A 15,595-nucleotide genomic window follows, 5' to 3' on the forward strand; every position below is an offset into this window, starting at 1 on the left:
ATGTGTAGTAGTAATTCCATAATTCAAGAGTTCATAAATGATCATAAGGACCCATAAACTTGAAGTAAAATAGAGGATAAATGGTTGGACTTGTGGAAAGGAAGGTTTCCACAATCAACCCACATACCTCAACTTTGGAGAATCCTTGATGAAGATTGGAATGGAGAATTGATGCTTGAGATTGAGTCTTGAATCCGAAATTAGAACTTGAGATGTTTGAATTTGGTTGAAGATCTTGGTGGAATTTTGGAGAGGGATTAGTGAGTGTTTTTTAGTGTTTTGAAGCTAGAAAGAAATATAACTAAGTATGGGACATATCCTCTTTTATAAAAGAAAAATGTTTCCAGCCCGCTACAGTAACGTAGCTCACTGAAATTTGCAATTCTGCCCGGACAGGTTTTACGAAAATGGTCATAACTCCTTCATCCTAACTCGAAATGAGGTGAAACCAATTGCATTGGAAACATAACTCGAAGGGCTTTAATTTAATAGGTAGTGTCCCTTCCAGTTCCTTGTGTGCTAAGAGATTTGCCTCTTTAAAGTTGACCCTCCAAATCGTATTTTTTGCGATTTTCGAATTTTGATACGGTTGCTCTAAAATTTGGGTTAGACCCATTTCTCACTCAATTTGACCCCCTGAATAAGAATATGAAGTCGAATTTCCGAAATCATGCACGAATTTTGAGATATATGGAAATTACAATTTTAGGTGTTTGCGAAACACATTTTCGGGCATTTTTGGGGTCGTTTCAATATATCTACATCACAAGAGAAATTTTTAACAAAAATAAATCATCATGTTAACTTCATATATTGGAACACTACATACTAATGTATATATTAAGCAAAAAATAATTATTGTTTCATCAGAATTATTTTCCTTAAGTACTTGAGGTTAAGAAATATACCCTCTTAGGATAGAACAACTTACTCAATCAGAATTCTGGTACCTCCTATTCCGCTGAACTTCGAACTTACTCAACTACAATAAATCACAAGAATTTTTTAAAATAGAAGAAAAGGAAGAGTAGAAGATAAAAAAAAATTGTGGTTGAAAAATGAAAGAAACCCCTCTATTTATATTCAACAAAGGGTAGGATGAACAACTATTTTTTGTGTCTTATCTGAAAAGTCATGACCGCTTCGAGATGTCACAACCATTTGAAAAAGTCACAACTTATTGAAAACGTCACAACTCTTTGAAAAAGTCACAACTCTTTGGAAAAATCACAACCTAAGTTAAGGATATTATAATAATTTAACATTCAAGTTAGGAGTTCATGCTTTTAATATATATATATATATATATATATATATATATAATGATGCATCTGAAATGTAACCAATTCGAATGTCATCCTTGTTAGTTTTAAAAATTCAGTTTAGTAAATTAGCGTTTCGTTAGAAAATAAAATGCCTATATGTTATGTTTGTCCTAGTCTTTAGGAAGTAATTTAAATGTGGGCAGCTTTCTAGTTTTAAGATTGTAGTTCCTAATTTTTAGCTTAAAGTTGTTTAGCATATAAAGAATTTTACTGGCAGATCTTTAGTTATTTAGTCAAAAAAACAACTCCATCAATAACGTCTTTCAACTTACATATATATTTCTAGATTTTGTTTTTTCTATCAGTGGTATCAGAGCTAGGTTAGATTATAAAAAGAAAAAGAAGAAAAACAGAGAAATATACAGTAAGTTAATGGCTTCAGAGAGCAATTACGTGCGAGCAGCTATTCCACGTTTTGATGGTCATTATGACCATTGGAGCATGCTGATGGAAAACTTTTGAAGGTCAAAGGAGTATTGGCAAATTATGGAGGTTGGTATCGATCAAATTGAGTGGTCAATTAATGATTGACAATCATGAGTTGGCCTTAAGAATGTAAGAATGGTAGTAGATTGAATGAGAATATGGTTTAGGTATTGCTTCATTATTAGAAATATGATAGCATGCCAATTGTTTCATGATATGCCACTAGTATTCAACATTAATTAATTTTATTTAGTTATCACATTATTATTTAAATTTTGATATATTGAGATGGGTAATTAAATATTAGGTATATTGTATTATACGAATTTCATTAAAGTTATATTAATCGAAGGAATTGAGAATTAATCATAGGCACAAAAAATTAGGAAATTATGAGACATGATTTATTAGTTGGTTTCAAAATTAAGGAATTTGATTATAGATTTGTGTGGGTTTTTAAATCTAGGCTAATTATATAGTAATATAGGTGTCTACGGATTTGTTTGCTTATGAATATTGTATACTTGATAGATTGGAAACGTTCTGAGGCATTGATGAAAGGAAAAACATTGGAAAATTAGCTTTCTTGACTTTGATTCTTCGGTGGAGGTATGTTATTGTTTATTCTATGTGATAGAGAGACTCTTAATAGTGATTGATATTTATTGAGTGATATTGTGAAATTTTCAATGTACTTGATTATTATGGTTTAGATAATTCATGTGTTATTTGTGTCACGACCCAAGGGTACCCACCCAGCCCGCCAGAGCAGGCCTGATGCAGCTAGGCGGCAATGCTCTAGCGGGATAAGTAGCTGCTAGAGCGGGATGGGCGAGACAGAATGTAAATAACGCGAAGTCTAATTTCTCCGTTTTCACAAAACACCTAAAAGAGGTGTGAATCACCCTAGAAACCCTCAAAAGGCTGCTCTAGGCTTGGGAAAGATGGAGAAAGAGATTTCTAGAGTAAAAAGGTCGATAACTTGCGAATTCTTGGTCAAATTCATCGTCTTGTTGTCTGGAAACCAGAATTGGAGCTATAATTTCATGCAGCTGCTTGGCGCCCAGGTAGGCAAGATTTATTTAATTTAGTAGTTGTAAACCCGTTATTCATTGAGTAGTATAGTGGGAATTAACGGTAGAATTCATGCGTAGGCTTTCGTGCACCGAAAAAGGGATGATTGTGTATATATTTTCAATTGTTGAACAAGACGGGAATCATGAAAGGAAACCCTATTCCACGAACTAGGGTTAGGTGATGGGTGATTCATGTTTGTGTGATATAATCCTGCTAAGGAATTCGTTGCGTGTATGTATGTATGGGATTAGAGACATATGAATCGAAGGATAATGAAAAGACTAAGTATAAATAATTACATGCCTTGAACCTATTACTTGATTGTATGCTGATGAGTATTGTTCTTAAGGATATGATTGTGACTGTGGTTGTGATTGAATGGATGAGGTGTTACGTTCCAACACACTAACTTGGATCGGGTGCCACATTTCAGCACATATATATGGATCGGGTGTCATATCCGGCACACTAATTGGGATTGGGTACCACGTTCCGGTACACTAACAGTTTGGGTGTGAGTTCCATGAAAGGACCATTGAATTGTCATATATGTCTGCTAGTTATTGAGGCTGTGGAAATGTGCATTGCTCTGAGATGAGGATTGAACCATAAAACTGTATAACTCTATTAATGTTTTGTGCTCAGTTGTTTATACATCTCGTTATTGAATGAACTGTAAATGGTTAGGCCAAATTGGGATGTGGTAGAGTAAGTGGAGACCAAGGGTCCAGGTGTTAATATATGTTACTTTAGAGGAGTGGTGATGTGTATTGTCGTTGAGAATTGGGGTGGTGTGATGTAGTAAATGTTAATTAGTTAAGTATTACCCTGGGAGGTAATTAGTGTTGAAAACGGTCAACGAGCCTTGATAGAAGTACCATGGGGTTACAAGTTGAGTGGTCTCAGGAATGAAGTAAGGGCGTGTCGTGAGTGTTGACTGGGTTGGTAGTAGTTATTTTCAGAATTTCCTCTAAGGGATAGAATGATTAAGTATGATCAATAACAGAGCAAGTAAGGGTTAGAGCCTCCAAGGAAAATGGGGAATTAAAAAGGTGGAGGAATGAACAACCTTATTGTATATTTCTTACCAGTCGATTTCTTATATTATGTGGTAGGTATCGGGTTGGCCGATGATGCCTATCAGTACGTGTGGTTGTACAGATACTACCCTTGCTATGCCTTTTTGGCATAGTCTGGTTGCAGGGTCAGTGATGTTTCATAGGTGAAGGCGATGATAATCTCCAGCGGCTTTTACTCTTCTTTTCGCATGATGGGAGCTGCGTCATTTATGATTTTGTTATACTTTCTACTCTTATTAGCTCTTGTACATGGTTAGACTAGATCCATAGGGGTGTTAATTGCTTTACAAGTCTTAACTCATGTTGTTGTCAAAACTCTATTTTATAAAAATCTAATGAATGTTAAATCGTTCTCCAGTTTCCTACATCTTCCGCATGTCTTAAAATTGTTTGAGAATCGAGGGTTCTCTTACTTAGGTGTTAGAGTCGGTGTCCGCACCACCCGGTGGGTTGGGTCGTGATAAATTGGTATCAGAGCCCAGGTTACCGGTCTCCCAGTACAAGAGCAAAAGATGGAATAGACTCTTGCGGATTGGTGTATTGACGTCCACATCTAATCTTTAGGAAGCTATGAAGCATTTTAGGAAGTGTTCCCTGTCTTCTCTTCTTTCGTGCGATTTGTCTCTTGTGGTATGAGTTGAGTCCAATTGGTATCCCCCGATTCCAATTGGTATCTCAACAAAGGAAACCGAATGTCGTAGTCCCGGCTAACGGGACCCAAGCAAGGTAAATTGGAACTGAGAAGGTTCCAATTGGTATCTGGCCTTAAGGGCTGAATAAATACATGGATGATCAGCAATGGTCATCTATGGACGAACTAACTAATAATTGGGAATTTTCTGTGTGTTGTAACTTGAAACTATGAATGCTTGCTTCTTATTGTCATAATTAACTATTTGTGTGAAGAATGTGTTTTCTTGAATGCTATGATATGGTTACGTTCTTAATAAGTGTTTGTCTGAACTTTGGTATATGTAGCATGCTAGACTAAATATTCAAATTAGTGCAAGTTGTGATTGCTTTAGTTTCGTGAACTTGTTGTTGGAAATATAGGTCATGACTAAGTTCGGTGCAAGGGTCTAGATAATCCAAGATGTATTTCGTAAATGAAATTTGGACGCGTGTTGCGATCAACTATAACAATGTGAGTGTATGGACATATCCTATGGATGTGCGTGGTTGTGTGTTGAATTAATGAGGATGGGTTTGGAGTGTGTGTTGTTGGGTTGACTCGAGGTAGACATTGACAATCCTAAATAAGCGGATTACCCTAAAATGACTAGTTATAGCTTGGGGTTCAATGGAAATTTTTTAGAAACAAGCGAAACCCCAAAAAAAATTATTTGTGTGGGTACTGTTTTTGTCTGAGCCATTGGGGCGGGATTATTTCCGCCATAGCGAGGCCGCCAGAGCGGAAATTCCCCTGCCAGAGCGGGATAGGGCAAGACAAAATCTCAGCCTTGTCTCTTCTGTTTATCCTAAGCCACCCTAATAGACCCGAATCGTGCATGTGTTAATCCCCACAATCTAAAATCAGTGTTCATCAATCGAATATATGTTATAATCACCTAGCATTTAAATATTGGCCGTAAACCGTAGTAAAAACCAACATCTATCTTCTTACAAAAAGTAAGGAAAGCAAAAAGATAAAAGAAAGTATTGTTCTTTACGTTGCCCAAAGAGAGGCAAAAATCCAAATCAAGACCCCTGGGACTGGGAGGTGTCATCATTAGAGTCTAGATCCTCCGGGGGTACCAAGTCCTTCACGACCTCATCCATAAAAGTGAAATACTGGAAGTCTACTCTCTCGACATGGGGAACCTTCTGTTCGGGGGCAACGCAGGTAAAGATGATCCTCACGTCCTTCTATATCCGGACCATCAAACGATCCCTCTCCAAGCCCTTCATCCTCTTCTGTCTCAGTTGGTGATGGGGCATCTCAACCTCAAGAGCAGTGCTGGGTGGAATTAGGGTGGTGCTAGAAAAATAATGTCCCAACCTCCTCCAGATGGCCGCCAAGTCCTCCTCTACCTATGCACCTAAGAGCGGGGACTGGGAACGGTGAGAAGAGTATCGTCACCTGCCCTGTTGTCCCCTCCTTCATCGTCTTCCTCTACAACCGTCTGACTGTTGTTGGCCCTGTCCTTCTTCATCCTGTTGCTCATGGAAGTGGAACCCTGCCTAATTAAAAGGGGGTGGAAAAGGAGATCCATGAGAAGTAGCTCGTCAGTGTCCAATAGGGGCATCCTCGCCCGCTGGCAGAGAGCACTCACCAGCCTAGATAAGAAGAACGCCTTCTTGTTGCCTCGATAGAACAACTTTTACTTTGAGATGATCTGTGCGCCCATATTCAACCCGATCCCCTGTATAGCCCAAGCCACCACTAGAGCCCATGGAAAGGTCATGTTGGTACGGTTGCCCGATGGGTGAATCCTCTTAGTAACTAAGTGCAGCCACTGCTTAGCATCCAGTGACTAGTTAGTGCTAGTGATTCCCTCTGTAGTGGCCCAATAAACCCTCTCGACGCGTAGGCTCCACCAGTGTATCCCTCAACCAGCCTAGGTCCATCTCCCCCAGCTTGGCCTCATAGTCCGTGTTGGGAACCTTGAGCACCTCCAATACCTCGTTAATAGACGGAGCATTCAAGGGAATGTCGACTCCCCAGATGCAGATAGTAGGGTTGGGATCATCATAACGAACAGTAGGTAGGATGTCATAGAACTCTCTCGCCTAGGCAGAGCGTGCAGTAGGGGGAGCCTCCGTCAGTGAAGCCCATCCAAACTCCATTAGCTGAGCATAAAAGGAAGGCGTCTTCTCCTCTAGGTTCAATAGATGAAATCCCCACTTGCAGCAGAACTTGGTGTTCCGGTAGTCGTGGTACCTTTCCTGACTTGCGCTATCGAGAAAGCAGACAAAGGGTAGATTTTCCTCGTTAGCAACAACCATTTAGAGAAGCCTGTAAAAGTATGAAAGATAGGCGTTAGGACTCTATAGGGTTCGATAATATTGGGTTAGAAATGAAGGAGATTTTTTTTATTAAGTGGCAAGGGGCCACTGCCCCACTTCGTCCTGCCAGAACGGCCCTAGTCCCACCAGAGCGGGATGAGGGAGGTTGCTACAGCGGGATGAAGGCAGTCAAAGCGATATTCATCTAGGTCAAACTCCAGGCGTGACCATGGCGCCTTTTCGTCCCAAAACCTTTGTTTCCAATAGAATTTCAGCAGATCAGAGTATATTAAGTGCCCTAGTACCTAGATATGCAATTATTTTAGCAATATAACCCCTAAATGGTGTCAGAATCCGAGTTTATACTAAGAAAGCCTTTCAACTTCCCCTACCCAATTCAGAACCATTTTGACCATATTTTGCGAAATCTTATGCCTAGAACATTGTGGAGACGTTGGGGACGTAAGGGAAGTGTGCATGCTACGTTGTTCTAATGAAACAAGCAACCTATGTTAATATTTGAAAAACTACCCCCCAAAACCTATTCTACCCAATCAGTTAGGATCATACAATCGTTGTTAAGTAAGTATTGAAGTAAAGAGCATAAGAAATGAGAGAATTTCCTTGAGTTTGACGTCCGGAGCGAAGTGATTGAGAGTGTTTTTGAGTTTGGGGGTGAGTTTAGGGAGAAATGAAGAAATGATCAAGAACGAAGCGAGTAAGGGTTAGAGCCTCCAAGGCAAATGGGGAATTAAAAAGGTGGAGGAAAGAACAACCTTATTGCATGTTTCTTACTAGTCAATTTCTTACATTATGTGGTGGGTATCGGGTTGGCCGATGATGCCTACTAGTACGTGTGGTTGTACTGATACTACTCTTTACAAGTCTTAACTCATGTTCTTATCAAAACTCTATTTTACAAAAATCTCATGAATGTTAAATTGTTCTTCAGTTTCCTTCATCTTCCGCATTTCTTAAAATGGTTTGGAATCGAGGTTTCTCCTACTTAGGTGTTAGAGTAGGTGCCCGCACGGCTCGGTGGATTGGATTGTGACAATAAGATAATAGAAATGAGCGGAAATTTAAAACATTTTCAACACAATCAAGTCTTTATAAAACGAAGCGGAAGTCTATTACACTTTGTCTCAAACTATCTAAAGATGAATATCTTGGGACACATCCCATACAATAGAGTTCAAAATATAAACAAAAGAACATAAGAGAAATGGTGGTCAAATCCTCAAATGCTATGAGGACTCACCAATCTTCAATCCTTGCTTCTACTAAAATCCTAGCCACGGGGATGAGAGTCCATATCACCGGACCCTATATTTGGATAAGAAATGTACGTAAGAGTATACGTTATTACAAACATGTACTAAATATTATAGCTTGCATAAACATCAACATAAGCATAAGAGTCAGACAATATATGTCATAAGCATAATCAATGCACATACATCATCATAACATAGGAGGAACACTTCTTGAAGTAACCTCAACTTATCCTTAGTAAATACTTAGGTCCTTTGCCTCTAGTCATTCATATCATGGAGGGAAACTCTAGCAACAATCCGAGCTAATCATTGTTCATAACAAGTAAATCTCATTCACATTGCCAAAGTATAGAAGATGCTCTTTCCATCAAAAGTTCACAACGGCTACTAACGACTAGTTTTATACTCTCTCCACCCTATTTTGCCATGGAACCACTAGACAACCAAGGTCTGGTGGGACTGAGGGGGAAACTAGAAACTCCTAAAGGGACTCGACCACCAAATGAATCAGTACCATAGAAAATTTATTACGCCTCTCGTCTTGTGATGTCATCGACAACAATTCCATTTTCCCAAGAACATGAAAAAGTGATGGCAAGGAAAATAACTCACAACGGTGTTCCGACAGTAATCTTCAAAGTTGCGGACTATTACAGAATCATGGTACATGTCTGTAGGAGAACCATTGTTGGAAATTTTTTGAAACCTAGTCTCCAAATTGACAAAATTAGATTAAAATTCAAAGAATCCGTAGCGCTCAAAGGCTCTGTCAAAATTGGGGTTTATAATAACTATAATGTGTTCATCGCCTGCTCAAATGATGAAGACTTTCAGAATGTTTGGTATAGAAGAATGATTGAAATAGAGGGATTGCAAATGTGGATGCAAAAATGGACCCCCGACATCAAGCCAGAGGAGGAAATCCCCATCGTTTCGATGTGGGTTCTCTTATCTGAATTACCCTTTCATATGCACAACTGGCAATATGTTAAATAACTTCTTATCCCCATTGGAACACCTCTATCTCTTGACGCTACAATATAAAGTAAGACAAGACCCAGAATGGCAAAGGTGAGGGTAGAAGTCGACCTACTCAAACCAAGGCTAAACGAGGTTTGGGTGGGGCTCGAACATGAAGGCTCTCCACTAACTGGTTTTACCCAGAAGGTGTAATATGAAAATATCCCAAAATATTGCAAACACTGCAAAAAAATGGGACATAATATGAATGATTGTTGGATCTTGGAGAGAAATAGGATCATGGAGGCAAAAAGGGAAAATATTAAAGTTAAGAGAGCAAAACAAGGAGAAACACGCAATGCCGAAGATAATGGTAAGGCCACGAATGCTAACGACCAGAATGTCAAAGATGTAGAACAAAATACTCAAGCTGCCAGGCCTCAAGCAAAGGGAAAGAACAAGAACAAGAACAAGAACAAGGAAACTATGAATATAGAAAATATGGATGTTGAAACTATCAACAATGAGCTGATAAGAGATGAGGAGAAATACGAAGAACAAGAGACTAATGATGTGGGAAATCTTAATAAGGAGGAAGAGAAGGACAACATGGTTGTTAGAATAAACAAAAACAAAAAGAACAAGAAGAAAGATAGCAATAATGCTCTCAAAAAGAAAACCAAGGTTACCTTCAAGCTGAACAAAGACCAACAAGGAGCTGGAAATAACACCAAAAACAACAAGATGAAGGATAAGAAAGATATAATTTAGAAGGAGGCATAAACCAGTAGGAAACCAGAGGCTAGCGAGAGTATATATAACAACAATGAAAAACAAATATCGAATGAGGGATTTCATGAAAAGACAGAACAAAGGACCATGGAATGTGTCAACATGGATCAAAAAAGTTCCTCTAATGTACCTCCGGAGGTCAACCAAGTGGTAATGATGGAAGATATTGAGGATTCCAAAGTGGAAAGAAGAAGAGGGGCAAATACCAAATATTTGGATACACAAGGAAGCAGTGATGAGATTGTGGAAAATTCAGTGATGGAATCTAGCCTAAATACTGAGATGAAAAACCAGAAGGGGATAAACCTTGTGGTGGATCTTAACTTACGCTGCGATACAGAGAATTACCATGCAGAGGAAGAGGATATAAGAGATAGCTCAAAGGACAGGGTTGACGATGAGATCGCTAATTCCAAAAGAATTCAACTTTCCGAGGATGAACAATTGGACACTGATGACCCAGGGAGGTACCATATGCAAGAAGTTGAACAAAATTGTGGCTTATCTCCAGTTAAGAGGGGAAGAAGAAGACAAAAAAAATCACCAAAGAAGTACTAAGAATTCCACATCTTTGAGTAAGGGAAGGACACAAAAAAATTCCATATAATGTCTCTGTGATCAGTGCACTTTTTTTGAACATAAGAGGCGTGAGGACCAAAAAAGCAATACACAGATTTAAGAGTCTGGTCAAAAGGAATAGCATCCAGTTTGTAGCAATTTTTGAACCTTTCATTAAGATGAACAAGATTGATGGATACAAAAAGTTTTTGGGTTTCCATCATTGCATTAGCAATGATATTGGGCAGATTTGGTGTTTTTGGAATCAAAATTTTTACATGCCACGGTAGTAACGAATGAAGACCAACAAATCACTTTGTATATGGATAATGACTCTGGCGTAAATGGGGTGCATATAAATTCTGTGTATACTAAATGTAGTGAAATAGAGAGGGTGGACCTATGGGATAGCCTTGCTAACATGAACTCTTAAGTGCAAGATGGCTGGTGCATAGGGGGAGATTTTAATGTTATCCTGGAGACTTTCGAAAAACTAGGAGGAAAACCGTATTAGTCTAGTAAGAGCTTGGATTTTGCCAATTGTATGGTGAGATGTGGGGTGGAAGATGCAGGTTACATGGGCTCTATTCACACCTGGTGCAACAACATGAGGCAGAGAAAGAGGATATGAAAAAGGTTGGATAGGGTGCTTATCAATGATGGTTGGCTTCATAAATACCAAAATTTTATGGTAAGACATCTGAGCAGGACAGGGTTGGATCATAGACCTTTACTGGTAAAATGTTTTGACAACCAACAAGAACCTATCAAATGCTTTAGATTCTTGAATTTTTGGATCGATCAACCTGATTTTTTTTATGTTGTGGACAAGGAATGGAGAATACATGTTAATGGTAACCCTATGTGGATCATGCAACAAAATCTTAAGAACTTGAGTAAAAAGTTAGTGTTTGGTCTAAAGACGCGATAGGAGATATCTTCCAGAAAGTTGAGGAATGGGAGGAGACAGTACAAAGACTTGAAGATATTGATGTTATGTATAACACTGAACAGTCCAGAGTTGATTTAAATAAAGGCCAAGCGGAATATATTTCTTGGATGGCAATGCAAGAGGCTTTGCTTAAATAGAAAGCTCAAATTAGATGGTTTCAGGAAGGAGATAACAATACCAGGTACTTTCATAATGTTATCAAAGACAGAAGAAGAAGACTTCAGATCCATAGAATACAAAACCACAATGGCAATTTGATCCAAGATAGTGATAAGATTGGTAAAGTTGCTGTCAAACCCTTCTCTAAACTTTTTAATCTCCCTGAACCTTCAGTGGATGATAATGTTGTGTCTTGCATCCCTGAATGTATCACTGACGAGGATAATCTTATGCTGTCTACTATGCCTAATGAAGACGAGATTAAAATGACTATTTTTTATGTGAGTCCTACTAGTTCTGTTGGACCAGATGGTTTTAATGGCATGTTTTACCGAAGATGTTGGGAAATTATCAAAATCAGAGTTAGTGAATTTTGTCCAACATTTCCTCAAAGGCCATGTTCAAAAAAAAATATTATTCTCATGTTTGCCTTGTTTTGATCCTGAAAGTCAACTCTCTTTCTAATTTTGCTTACTTTAGACCGATTAGTCTAAACAAATTTTCTAGTAAGATTATCTCCAAGATTCTTGCTAGAAGACTTAACACTCTTTTACCTAAGTTGATATCCCTTAATCAAAGTGGTTTTGTGAAGGGCAGGCTCATCACAGATAATGTTTTGTTGGCTCATTAAATAGTTCAAAGTATTTCTCAGCCTAATGTGGGTGGAAATGTTGTGATAAAGGTTGATGTGGCTAAAGCTTATGATAGGATATCTTGGAAATTTCTTATTGCGGTTCTTAGAAATTTTGGTTTCTCTGTTTGGTGGACTGAAATTGTACGGATATGGATGTCTCAAACGTGGTATTCGATCATCATCAACGGAAATAGAATTGGTTTCTCTACCTCATTCCAAGGCTTGAAGCAATGGGATCCCCTGTCCCCTTCTCTTTTTGTTCTAGGATCTGAAGTTCTGTCAAGAATGCTCAGTAATCTTTACGATCATCCTAATTTTTACCTTCTCTATGAGTATGAATGGCCCCCAGATTAATCATCTGGAATATGCAGATGACATTGTCATTTTCACTTCTGGCAAAAGCAAGTCTATTAAAGTTGTCATGAAACAGGTGAGGCTATATGGAAAAAGCTCCGGGCAGAAGGTTAATGTGGAGAAGACTTTTTTCTGCACTTCTAGTAAAATATCACCCTCTAGGATCAATAGGATCATTGATAAATTGGGTTTTAGACACAAGTAATTTCCTTTTACATAACGGGGTGCCCCATCTATACCAAAAAAAGGAAAATCTATTACTTCAATGATTTAGTTAACAAAATCACCACCAAACTTTCTGGGTGGCATGTTAAACATTTATCCTATGGTGGGAAGGTTGTACTTATCATAAAAAATGTCATCCAAGCTATCCCTACATATACTCTCGCAGCCCTCAATCCCCTCAAAACTACTCTCACTCTCATTGAAGAGTTCATCGCTAGCTTTTTTTGGGGGATTCAAGATGACAAAAAGAAATACCATTGGAGTGCGTGGGATAAATTATGTAACACCAAGGATGAAGGAGGTGTAGGTACTAAAACTCCTGTATACAATAGTAAATGCTTTGCATACAAGAGGTGGTGGAACCTGAGGACCCAACAATCTCTTTGGGCCTCGTTTGTTATGGCTAAATATTATACCAGAGTACACCCTGCTGCTAAAGCTATCAATGCTCCTCAATCCAATACTTGGAGGAAACTTATGCAAATCAAACACAGGGTTGAAGAACACATTATCTGGAAGATCAATGATGGAGGGAGCAATTTTTGGTGGGATAATTGGACTGGAAATGGTGCTTTAGCTAAGATTTTCACTATTCTAAAACAAAAGTTAGTGAATTCATTCAAGAAGGGTGTTGGGATATGAATAAGGTTGCTGAATTTCTTCCTGATCAAATGGTTAATATCATAGCTAATATCCATATTGGAAAGAGTATCAAGAAAGACATGGCTATCTGGGAGCCTGAGATAGAAGACATTTTTTCTACAAAGTCGACATGTAACATTATCAAAACGCACAAAGAAGAGGATTTCACCACCAGTCAGGTATGGCACCCTAAACTTCCTTTCAAAATTTCTTTCCTTGTATGGAGAATCATCCATAGAAAACTTCCTTTGGATGATACTCTATGCAAGTTTGGGACTGATAGGGAGTGTTTTTGTGTTTGTTGTGCACAAAAATAGAAGGAAATGGGCAACATCTTTTTATAGACAACAACATAGCTATACATATGTGGAACACTTTTGGGGCACCTCAAGGTATATGTACTCAGACAAATTGGAGCATCAAAAGAATTCTCAGAAAATGGTGGTCGACCAGAGTAAAAAAGCAGCATCCAAAAAATGACCTCACACATAGTTCCTATTTTAAACTTATGGGAGATATTGAGACAAAGGTGTTCTTATAAATATGTTACACAAAAGATGTTTTGGTATAGAGGAATGGAGAACAACATCTGGTGGAACCTCAAGATGGCTATTAAGTAGCTTTTCCAACACTTGAGATGGCAGACTCCTCGAAAAATTTCAGCAAAACAGTGAAGCATCTTAGACACACTACTGAATGGAAGCTAATCAAATGGATTAAACCAACCCCAAGAAAGGTTAAACTCAACACCGATGGGAGTTTCTCCAAAAACGGAGCTGGCATTGGTGGTATAGTTAGGAATGAATATGGCAACATGATTATGGTGTTTGCGACAAAGGTGGACTGCGACAGCAACAACAAAGCAGAGGCAAAAGCGGCTAAATATGGGATACAATGGTGTGCTCAAAATGGGTTGACTAGTTGCCTAATTGAGCTAGATTCTATGATAATTGTGGATATGATAAAGAACAGAGGCACCAACAATCTTAAACTAAAGACTATAATCGAAGATATTGTGCAGATAGTGAACAGTATGAATTGTAGTATTGAACATTCCTTCAGAGAGGCTAACCAAGTGGCAGATGGACTAGCCAAATTTGGTGCCATATATAAGGGAAGTCATATCTTTCAAAACTGGCAGCAGATCCCCCAACAGTTCCAAAGGAGCTTATCACCTGGACAAAGCTCAATTACCTAGCATGAGAATTAAATATGACAAGGCCAACTTCTTTGTTAGTTAAGTTTACTTTTGTACATATTGCTAGTCAAGGAACTGGTAACTTTTGTTGAGTTCCTTCGAACTCAATGGTCCATCATGATATAAGTTTTTGCTGGAAGAAATAAGATGCACATCCATTCATGGATGTAGTTTATTAAAAATAAAATCTCATTTTAAAACATACTTACGATACCTCGTTGAAGTAACCTTGTTTCATCATAACTATGCTAAGTTTTATTGAGGAATAGTCAATCCTTGGTCATTCTTATTATCCATGTAAGGCATGTCATCTTACCAATCCAAGATAAGTCTTTATCCATGGAAGAGTACTACTAACTAATCCAAGCTATCCATGAAGGAGGTCTTATATTACCAACTCAAGCTACCATGGAAGGTACTTCTGACCAATCCAAGCTACCATGGAAAAACACCTCATCATGCTAGTCCAAACTATCATGGAAAGCACCTTATCATGCTATTCCAAGCTACCATGGAAGGGTACCATTTCTCAATCCAAGCTATCATGAAATGGTATGGCCTTACCAAATCAAGCTAGCATGGAAAAACACCTTATCCTTCCAATCCAAGCTATCCATGAAATGGTCTTGTCTTACCAAGTCAAGCTATCCATAAAATGGTCCTGTCTTACCAATTCAAGCTACCCATGAAATGATTTTGTCTTACCAAGTCAAGATATCATGAATTCTACCAACCCAAGCTAGCATGAAGGGATCTCATATTACCACTTCAAGCTACCATGGAAAAACACCTTATTATGCTAATCCATGCTAAGTCTTATTCATCATTGTCTATAAATTCTTTGATTCATTTTAGGTGACCAAGTCTTTCAACCTAGAATCATTCTATGTGAGGAAACCTTTCACATTCATAAGGTGAATCATATGGGTAAATCCCTTCCATAACAATTCTATCTAATAATCAATATTCATCATATAAGCTTTACTCTCAA

The sequence above is a fragment of the Solanum stenotomum genome, chromosome 1 (genome assembly GCF_019186545.1).
Source record: "Solanum stenotomum isolate F172 chromosome 1, ASM1918654v1, whole genome shotgun sequence".
NCBI lineage: Eukaryota > Viridiplantae > Streptophyta > Magnoliopsida > Solanales > Solanaceae > Solanum > Solanum stenotomum.